The sequence below is a fragment of the Oryx dammah genome, unplaced genomic scaffold (assembly GCF_014754425.2).
Source record: "Oryx dammah isolate SB20612 unplaced genomic scaffold, SCBI_Odam_1.1 HiC_scaffold_15, whole genome shotgun sequence".
Classification (NCBI taxonomy): Eukaryota; Metazoa; Chordata; class Mammalia; order Artiodactyla; family Bovidae; genus Oryx; species Oryx dammah.
This window is the reverse complement of record NW_024070199.1, coordinates 38,990,075-39,000,661: the sequence shown is the minus strand read 5'-3', so window position 1 is coordinate 39,000,661 and position 10,587 is coordinate 38,990,075.

The following is a 10,587-nucleotide window of genomic DNA, read 5'->3' as shown; positions in this document are numbered from 1 at the left end:
CTATAGCTGTTATACTGTGCCTGTCCCACTACTGTACTTTGGGAACAGACAACTTATTTCTTAGTTTCATATTTTCAGAGATGGAGAGGAATTTTCTCCCCACAATAGATCATACCCAGAGACTCACCTGTGCCTGGTTTAGATGATGAGATTAGGGATTTTGAACTGATTATATATCTAGAATTTGGACTTGAGTTGATATTTTGATGGGTTAAGACTTTTGAAGATGTTGAGATGGGGTAAATGTATTTTGCTTGTGTAAAACAAGAACTTTGGGGGCCAGAGGGCAGATTCTGCAAGAGTCATAAATGCCTCCCTTTCCCCAAAGATTCTAATTCCTGAAACTTATTAGTGTTACATTATGTGAAGTAACATATAACGAGTCTTTACAAATGTGATTCAGTTAAGGATCTTGAGAGGTGAAGATTATCTTGGGTTATCAAGGTGAACTCTAAATGCAATCACGTGTGTCAAAAGAGGGAGGAAGAAGGAGGCTTGACACAGACAAGAGAAGGCAACGAGAAGATGATGGAGAAATGGTGAGGTCACAAGAGAAGAAATGCCAGCCACGCCCATAAACTTTCAAACTGTGGAGCTGGAGAAAACTCTTGTGAGTCCCTTGGACAGCAAGGAGATCAAACCAGTCAATCCCAAAGGAAATCAACACCGAATATTCATCGGAAGGACTAAAACTCCAATACTTTGGCAACGTCATGCAAAGAGCAGACTCATTGGAAAAGACCTTGATGCTGGGAAAGATGGAGGGCAGGAGGAAAAGAGGGCAACAGAGGATGAGATGGTTGGATGGCATCACCGGCTCAATGGACATGAGTCTGAGCAAACTCCAGGAGATAGTGAAGGACAGAGGAGCCTGGGGTGCTGCAGTCCATGAGGTCGCAAAGAGTTGGACACGACTGAGCAACTGAACAACAACAGCCAGAAGCCAGAAGAAGCAAGGAGCAAGTTCTCCCCTACAACCTCCAGAGGAAGCACAGACCTACTGCCACCTTGATTTTGGTCCAGAGATACTAATTTTGGGCTTCCTGCATTCAGAATGGTGGAAGAACAAATTTCTGTTATTTTAAGCCTCTGGAGCTTGTTATAGTTGCTATAGGATGCTAATATGATAACACAATGCGTTTATCCAGTCTCTGCTCATTGGGCATTTGGATTGCTATTATGAACAGTCTTGTACTGATACATGTTTCCTGGTGCAAATGTGTTTGAGTTGTACCAGTTTACACTCCTATCAACACTATAGTTTCTGTGGATTCACATTTGTTCATCATTTGGTAGAATTAGATTTCTTCATTGTTACCAATCCTATTGAGTATAAGGTAGTGCTTCATTGTGATTTTGTTTGAATTTCCCTGATTACTGATGATTTGGCTTGAGTATCTTTTCAAAGTCTTATTGGCCATTTGTACCTCTTCCTTGAAAGGCACGTTCATGTCTTTCTTATTTTTCTAAGAAATGATTTTATGTATTGTCTTTTCGCTAGCTGTTACTTCTGGAATTTACATATTTTCATATTGCTAAATAACATGTGTATCCTGACAGCTTTTTATTGATTGTTTAATCAATCTTTTGACTTCTTATTTAATAGTGCTTGGTGTGTGCCTGCTCAGCCGTGTCTGACTCTTTGCAGCCCCGTGGACTGTAGCCCGCCAGGCTGCTCTGTCCATGGGATTCTCCAGGAAAGAACACTGAAGTAGGCTGACATTTCCTCTTCCAGGGGATCTTCCCGACCCAGGATGGAAACCACATCTCCGGCATCTCCTATGTTGGCTGGCGGATTCTTTACCACTAAGCCACCTGGGAAGCCCCCTTATTTAACAGAGAAGAATTTAATTCTTTGATATCACCATGGGTTAAAAAAAATAGCATTTAGATGAAGATTTGGCATTAATATTTTTATGCCTACTCAAATATTATTCAGAGCTGAGCACTAACACAATTATATTTAGTGCTGTTAGTTTTCCCTAAAGTTAGTAGTTGTCATTTAAAAATTTTTTTCAGATTTCTTTGTAGCTATTGCTAATTCTTCCTACACCTTTCACTATTTTCAATCACATCAGTTAATCTATCCATTCCAGTGATTTTTGCCTGGAGACATTATTCCTAGTGACCGTTTTTCACCTCTTCCTAGGCTGGTTACTCTCCATATTGGCCCATAGCCGTTGTCCTGGGATCTTGCTGTTGTCCTTGGAATAGTCTCACGCATTCTCCTGGTTGGAGTCCTTGTTTTCCTGTATCCTCTGTATTTCTTTCTTATGGCTTTACTCTTCTGTTTTAACGCCACATACCCTGTAAGAGTTCTTGAGTTCAAAGTGGTGGGACAGTGGCAGAAGGCATGCAATGACTACTTTTAACATACCAGTTTGGGATCTTCTTTCTTCCAGTTTGGTCTGATTGCCATCTTTGCTTTCACAAGATCCCGGCATCTGTCCTCAAGATCACCTGAAGATTCTCTTCCCTTCAGCCCTGTGCTGGCTTTCCAGTCTCCTGACCTATAGGATTTTTTTCTTGGTTTTCCCCTCATTTTATTGGAGTGCATCCTTCAGTGGTTTTTTCTTTTTTAAAAAATGCTTATTTGGCTGTGCCAGGTCGTCAGCACACAAGATGTTCAACCCTTCTTGCAGTATGTGGGCTCAGTTCCCTGATCAGGGATTGAACCTGGGACTGTGGAGTGTTAGCCACTGGACCACCAGGGAAGTCCCCTTCAGGGGTTCTTGAGAAAGAGTACGTGAAAGTTAAATTTTTTAAGACCTTGTATATGCAGAATGATAATTTAGTTGGCATAGAATTCTAAGTTGGAAGTAATATTCCTTCAGACTTTTGAGGGCTTCCCTGCTGGCTCAGATGATAAAGAATCGGCCTGCAATGTGGAGACCTGGGTTCGATTCCTGGGTTGGGAAGATCCCCTGGAGGAGGGAATGGCAATCCATTCCAATATCCGTGCCTGGAGAGTCCCCATGGACAGAGGAACCTGGCAGGCTACAGTCCATAGGGTTGCAAAGAGCCAGACACGACTGAGCGACTAAGCACGCATAGACTTTTGAAGGCATTTTTCTCCCTTGTTCCCTCGCTTCTGGTATTGCCATTGAGAAGTCAAAATCCATTCTGAGTCTAGGTTCTTTGTTGGGATTATTTTTGTGTTTCTGGAAATTTGTAGGATTTTCTTTTTGTCCTCAGTTTCCTGAAAATGTACACTGATGTATCTTAGTATTTTCATTGACTCTACTAGGCACAGTGTGGGCCTTTTTGAAAAATCATATACTTCAGTTTGGGAAATGATTTTAAATTATTCATTTCATTCTTTATCTCCATTTTCTTCTTTTCTGTCTTTTTGGAATCCTCGTAATGCAGATGTTGAGCTTCCTAAATTTCTCCCTGAATTTTCTAATATTTTCAACTTCTTTATTATTCAACTCTTCAGAATTTTTAATTTCTGCCATCATATTTTTAAAACACTATTAATTTCCAAGATTTCTTTTTGTTCTCTCAATGTTCATTTCTATAAATTTGTGTTCTTGTCTCATGAGTGCAATACCTTTTTCTTTCTCTGAGGGATATTAATGAAGGGTTTTGCTTTCTGTGTTTTTGTTTGTTTTGTTTTCCTTCTCAGAGTCTCTGTTTCTTACAAGTGCTTTCTTTTTGCTTTTTAGGTTTGATTTCCTTCATGTTGGAGGTTCTCCTTCATTGTCTAAGAGTTCTTGGCTGTCTGCTCATTATTAAGAATGAGAGCTTAAAAATTGACGGGAAGCTCTAAGCATGTTGACTTTGACCTTCCCAGTATGGTGTTCTGATGGGGCAGTTCATGGATAACACTAATCTTAGGGTCTTTAGTCCTCTTTTAGGTTGGCCTGAGTTCCAAGGGAAGGCTTATCCAACCTGCTGCCTGGAGGGTAAAAATCTGACTGCCACAGTTCTGACTGCCAGGTAAGCGAGGAGGATTGGGGAAGTGGGAGGTGGGGTATCAGTTTTCAACTTCTATGCAGTCACTTAATCCCGTTAGTCAGTTACTCATGCAGTGTCTCTGTTTTATCATCTCTAGAAAACAAATTTCCAGTCTTAGCTAGACGTAGAAAGGAGAATTTGCCCAGTGGCATGAAGTAAGGGAGGGGATACAGCCGCCTAATTGCTTCGCAATCAGCTTTGTTCTAGAGTTTCATGTTTTAGCCTTTACTACCAACGCTAGGGGGCTTCCCAGGTGGTGTTAGTGGTAAAGAAACCCACCTGCCAATGCAGGAGACTAAGAGAAGTGGATTTGATTCCTGCGTGGGGAAGATCCCCTGGAGGAGGGCAAGGCAACCCACTCTAGTATTCTTGCCTGGAGAATCCCATGGACAGAGGAGCCTGGTGGGCTATAGCTCATAGGGTTGCAAACAGTCAGACATGACTGAAGCGACTTAGTATGCACGCACGCATACATATCTAGACTTCCTCTCATCATTCAAAAATCTGTTTAGTTCTCTTTGATGATCTCTTGTTTATCTGAGGTTCATACACAACCTTTCTATTCTGTATGTAAGACCTCAATATCTGGAGTTCCATAGTATCTAACTCTGTTGCGTTGTTTCTTCTGATTCTCACTCTTAGCACTAGCCTCCTTCTGTGCTGGTGATCGCTGATCCTGAGCTCATTGCTTGATATTAACCAATAGATCCTTCATACTTAAAACTGGACACTTTCCTCCGAAGGGGATTTGCGTCTGCTTCTGCCAGGAGCCAGAGGGTGCCACCAACTTCAGTCCTCTTTGTCTGGGATCCAGCTCCCCTGCCTCTCCCGAGCCTCCTTACTTTAACTTTCTTTTGGGGTCAGGGAGTGGATTTTGGAGATCATGGAAGACAACAGGGCCTCAAGGAATCATGGCCTCTCTTTGCAGAATATTCTTCTGTAGCAAGAAAGTTCCTCACTGCTCTAAGTCCACCATATGAGAAGAAGCAGAAATCCTCCAATCCATTCCACACACATCCATAGGAGCCATCTTTTGGACTTGTAGATCTGATCACATCACACTCTTGCTTAAACCCTTTGATGACTCCCTTTTTTCCTGAAGTATAAAGCTTGAACTCCTTAGGAATTCCTTGGTGGTCTAGTGATTAGGACTCGGTGCTTTCACTGCCAGGGCCTGGGTTCAATCCTTGGTCAGGGAACTAAAATAACACAAACTCCTTGGTGAGGTCAATTAAAAAAAAAAAAAAAACACATAAAGTTTGAACTCCTTGCCCAGCTTACAAGGCCCTGTGTGATCTGGCGTCTGACTCCCTTACCAGATTCATCTCTTTTAATAGCCCTCACTCCCATTTGCAAACTCTTTCCCAAGCCCCAAGTCTAGGAGTTCTTCAATGTACTTTCCGTCTTTGTACCCGTCACATAGTGTCTAAAAAACTTAGATATGTGAATCACCCTACACACCATCCCCAAACTGTATACTCTGCTTGAGTGCAGAAACTTTATACATCCACTTATATCTCCCCAGTGTCCACCACAAGTGCTTATTAAATATTTGTTGAAGTGAATGAACACATTTACCAAGTTCCCAGTGTTTTTCTTTACTTTTCTTGGATGTAGACAGTTTTTAAAATTTTAAAGTTTATTTATTTATTTTTGGCTGCCCTGGGTCTTCGTTGCTTCGTGCGAGCTTTCTCAGTTGAAGCGAGTGGGGGCTACTCTTCGCTGCCGTGCTGGGGCTTCTCATTGCGGCGGCTTCTCTTGTTACGGAGCACAGCCTCTAGAGTGCGTGGGTCTCAGGAGTTGTCACGCAGACTCAGCAGTTGTGACACATGGGCTTAGTTGCTGTACAGTGTGGACAGTTTTTAAAGTCTTTATGGAATTTGCTACAATATTGCTTCTGTTTTCTGTTTTGTTTTGGTTTGGTTTTTTGGTTGCAAGGCATATGGGATCTTAGATCCCCGACAAGCGAGCCTGTGCCCAATACGTGGGGAGCTCAGAGTCTTAACCATAGGACCACCAGGGAAGTCTCAGATCATGAGCTTTTGGAACCAGACAAATTGGGATGAAAACCCTAGCTCCTCCCCTTGTTCACTATGGCCAAACCCTTTAACCTTTCCAGATCTTGGTTCCTCATCTTTAAAATGTGAAAGTTGCTCAGTCACATGCAACTCTTTGCAACCCCATGGACTGTAGCCCACCAGGCTCCTCTGTCCGTGGGATCTCCAGGCAAGAATGCTGGAGTGGGTTGCCATTTCCTTCTCTAGGATCTTCTTCTTCCCCACCCAGGGATCAAACCTGACTCTCCAGCATTGCAGGAAGATTCTTTACCATCTGAGCCACCAGGGAGTGCTCTTTAAAATGCAGAGAGAATGCAGTGAAAGGACTGCAAAGGTGGCTGCCAGGATGAGCTAAGTCTGATATCATGAAGTCAAAGATCCAAGCATAGTCCTCATCTTCAGCTCAGTCCAGTCGCTCAGTCGAGTCCGACTCTTTGTGACCCCATGAATCGCAGCACGCCGGGCCTCCCTGTCCATCACCAACTCCCGGAGCTCACTCAGACCCACGTCCGTCGAGTCAGTGATGCCATCCAGCCATCTCATCCTCTGTTGTCCCCTTCTTCTCCTGCCCCCCCATCCCTCCCAGCATCAAAGTCTTTTCCAATGAGTCAACTCTTCGCATGAGGTGGCCAAAGTACTGGAGTTTCAGCTTTAGCATCATTCCTTCCAAAGAAATCTCAGGGTTGATCTCCTTCAGAATGGACTGGTTGGATCTCCTTGCAGTCCAAGGGACTCTCAAGAGTCTTCTCCAACACCACAGTTCAAAAGCATCAATTCTTTGGCACTCAGCCTTCTTCACAGTCCAACTCTTACATCCATACATGACCACAGGAAAAACCATAGCCTTGACTAGACGGACCTTAGTTGGCAAAGTAATGTCTCTGCTTTTGAATATGCTATCTAGGTTGGTCATAACTTTTCTTCCAAGGAGCAAGCGTCTTTTAATTTCATGGCTGCAGTCACCATCTGCAGTGATTTTGGAGCCCCAAAAAATAAAGTCTGACACTGTTTCCACTGTTTCCCCTTCTACGATGGGGCCGGATGCCATGATCTTCATTTTCTGAATGTTGAGCTTTAAGCCAACTTTTTCACTCTTCTTTCATTTTCATCAAGAGGCTCCTTAGTTCTTCTTCACTTTCTGCCATAAGGGTGGTGTCATCTGCATATCTGAGGTTATTGATATGTCTCCCGGCAGTCTTGATTCCAGCTTGTGTTTCTTCCAGTCCAGCATTTCTCATGATGTAATCTGCATATAAGTTAAATAAGCAGGGTGACAATATACAGCCTCGATGTACTTCTTTCCCAATTTGGAACCAGTCTGTTGTTCCATGTCCAGTTTTAACTGTTGCTTCCTGACCTGCATACAGATTTCTCAAGAGGCAGGTCAGGTGGTCTGGTATTCCCATCTCTTTCAGAATTTTCCACAGTTTGTTGTGATCCACACAGTCAAAGGCTTTGGCAGTCAATAAAGCAGAAATAGATGTTTTTCTGGAACTTTCTTGCTTTTTCCATGATCCAGTGGATGTTGGCAATTTGATCTCTGGTTCCTCTGCCTTTTCTAAAACCAGCTTGTCCCCATCTTACATGCAGCCATTTCAGAAAGGAGTCACCAGCTGCCCTGGGGTCATACTCTCTCTCAATCATATTTGTCCATCAAGTTTGGTGGTAGTGGCGGTGATTTAGTCACTAAGTCATGTCTGACCCTTGCAAACCAGCATCTCCTGCATTGATTGCATGTGGATTCTTTACCGCTGAGCCAGCGGGAAAGCCCTCAAGGTTTGGCTGGTTTTAATTCCATTAGGTAGCCTGAGCTTTCCTGCTCTGGAGCATGGAGTGGGCAAACAGGTTCCACCTCAAGTAATCCAGCTCAGGCCTCCAGGCACTTTGGTAGGACTTGTGAATTTTAGTGGTTTTATCCCTGGGAAATGTTTAAGTCTCGAAAGAGACCCCCCACTCCAGTGCACTCTGCCCCTCACCATCAGCACCTGAGATGATGCTGGGTCAAGCAGAGCAAGGGCAATCCTCCCAATTTTAAGGTGGGTAAACTAGCTCAGACGGTAAAGCCTCTGTCTACAATGTGAGAGACCTGGGTTCGATCCCTGGGTTGGGAAGATTCCCTGGAGAAGGAAATGGCAACCCACTCCAATACTCTTGCCTTGAAAATCCCATGGACGGAGGAGCTTGGTGCAGGCTACTATATATGGGGTCACAAAGAGTCGGGCTCGACTGAGCGACTGAGCGACTTCACTTTCACTTTCAAACTGAGGTTCAGACTATCTTCCAGACAGTTGGGTCTAGAACTTGTGTGTCTTCTCAAGGGGCTCTGGGAGGCCTGGCCGGCTGCAGTGGGAGACCTGGGGGGAGGTCTAGCCCCAGGGCAGGAGGTGGCCCAGGAACCCTGGTTCTCAAGCCCTCCACCCCTTGATCACAATGGGTTAGTGCCACTCCCGGCTGATGGGGAGCTCTGTGTATTCTTCGTGAACCTACAGGACTGTGCTCAAGTAGGTTATTTTGCCTGTGTTGTTTGGGGAGAGCAAGGATGACAATTCACTGGCTGGGGTGTGTGTGTGTGCTGGGAGTTGGGGGTGAGGATGGGGATAATCTGGACAGTGAGAAGAGCAAGCTTAGGGTCAGGAGCCCTGGGTTCCAGCCCAGTTCTATACCCAGCATGTTGAGTCCCTTGGGACGAGTGCCTCTGCTGTTGGGCCCCAACTGCTCTGTTAAGTGGGAGTGGTGGTAGACGGACTGATCGTGGGGGATCAAAACGCTGTCCTGGTCCGGCCACTCCCTAAGCCCAGACTGTCCCCTGGGCCTGACTTCACCCAACTGGCCCCAGCAAACCTCTGACACCATTCTGCTCCCTCCACCCTCTGTCCTGTCCTTCCCCCAGGGGCCTGACTCCAGCTCACCACCACAACAGGGGGCTGGGCGGGCGGCGGTATTGGTTAGGCCTGGCCGAGGGGCCTCCAAGCCCACAAATGACCTCTTGAGCCTCTTTCTGGAGCCAGCATCCTCTCTTTCCCCTCCTCTTGAAATCTGAGCTCAGAGATCCGGGGAGGACTCTCCCTGCCAAATATTCCATCCAGTTGTCCAAACACTCTGCACAGCTGGCGGAGGGAGGGGCCAGAGCCCGGCTCTCAGGGAGCCCTTGGGCGGTTGTTTTCATGGAAATGGCTGCATTCTCACTTGGAGGGCCAGCCCGTGGGTTGTTTTAAGGGGGTTCACCAGGACCAAGAGGATCAAGAGCCCCCAACATGCCCTCCTGCTACACTGGAAAGAAGAAGTCAGGCAATGGTCTTCCCCTGGTGGGGAGGGTCCAGGTGCGTGTGGCCCTCTCACCCTGGGAGGTGACAGCGGGCGCTGGCAGCCTCGTGAGCGTCCCCTCGTGACTGGGCTTGGCGAGGTGGCCGGGGGAAGGGCAGGCGGTAATGACACCGAGAGAACAGCCCGAGAGCTGACTTTGGACAACAGCTTTTCCGGGCAAGCAGCCCCAGACCTGGCTGCCTTGTGGGTCTGACCCACCAGTGACCCGGGACGAGTCTCCGAGCCTCAGTTTCCTCACTTCCAACAGGAGAGGATTTTGGGCTTCTTCTGCCTCTGATTTTCCTAAGTCACAGCCAAGGACAAAGTCCTCATAGCTCCTCCCTGCAGTGCCAGCTGTGCCTAAAAGTCCAGAAAGTGGCAAGACTTTTCTCGACAATCCCCAGAACAACTCTGACTCAGTTTCCCCTCAGAGAGGATGGCAGAGCAGGACCATCGCCTGTATACTCTGTCACCAGCCAGGCTCAGCCCCTTCGTCCCCTGCCGTGTCAGGGTGATGGAGAGGCAACCCCCTCCCCTTCCTTCACACATCCTGTTTTTCATTAATTGTTTCCAGGTGGGCCCAGAGGTTGCCCTGCAGAGGAAGGTGGAGGCACAGGAGAATTTAGCAGGGGGATCAGTGAGGAGCAAAAACAGGAAGGGGTTGGGAGCAGGCCATGGAAAATTCATTGCCAGGAAAGAAAGGCCAGCATCTGGTTTGCATTAAGCTGAGAGAGCTTCGAAGCCCAGAGCTTGAGTGGGAGATATTGTTATCCATCCACAGGGCGGGCGGGGTGTGACTGCTAGTCAGGAACTGGCAGCTTCTCCCTGCAGGAACTCAGGGGCTAACAGGAAAGAAGAGGGGAAGCAAGGAAGAAGGCAACAGGAAACTCAGTCTCCACTGTGGCTGACATCTCATGAATGTTATCTTCTTCATTTTCTTGGCTGCACCATACAGCATGCAGTATCTTAGTTCCCCCACCAGGGATTGAACCCACCACCACCGCCCCCTGCCCCCCGCCCCCTGTAGTGGAAGCTTGATGTCTTAGCCACTGGACCACCAGGGAAGTTATCTGAATGTTATCTTATTTGATATTCACAACTTCACAGGGGAGAATTGTCCTCATTTTATAGCTATGAGAACTGAGTCCCAGAGACGTTAAGTGACTTGCCCAAGGTCACACAGCCAGGGAATGGCAGAACTCCAGATTAGAATTCAGGCCAAATGAGATAAGATGGAACATTCACACCATCACACGGGTGGATTGAG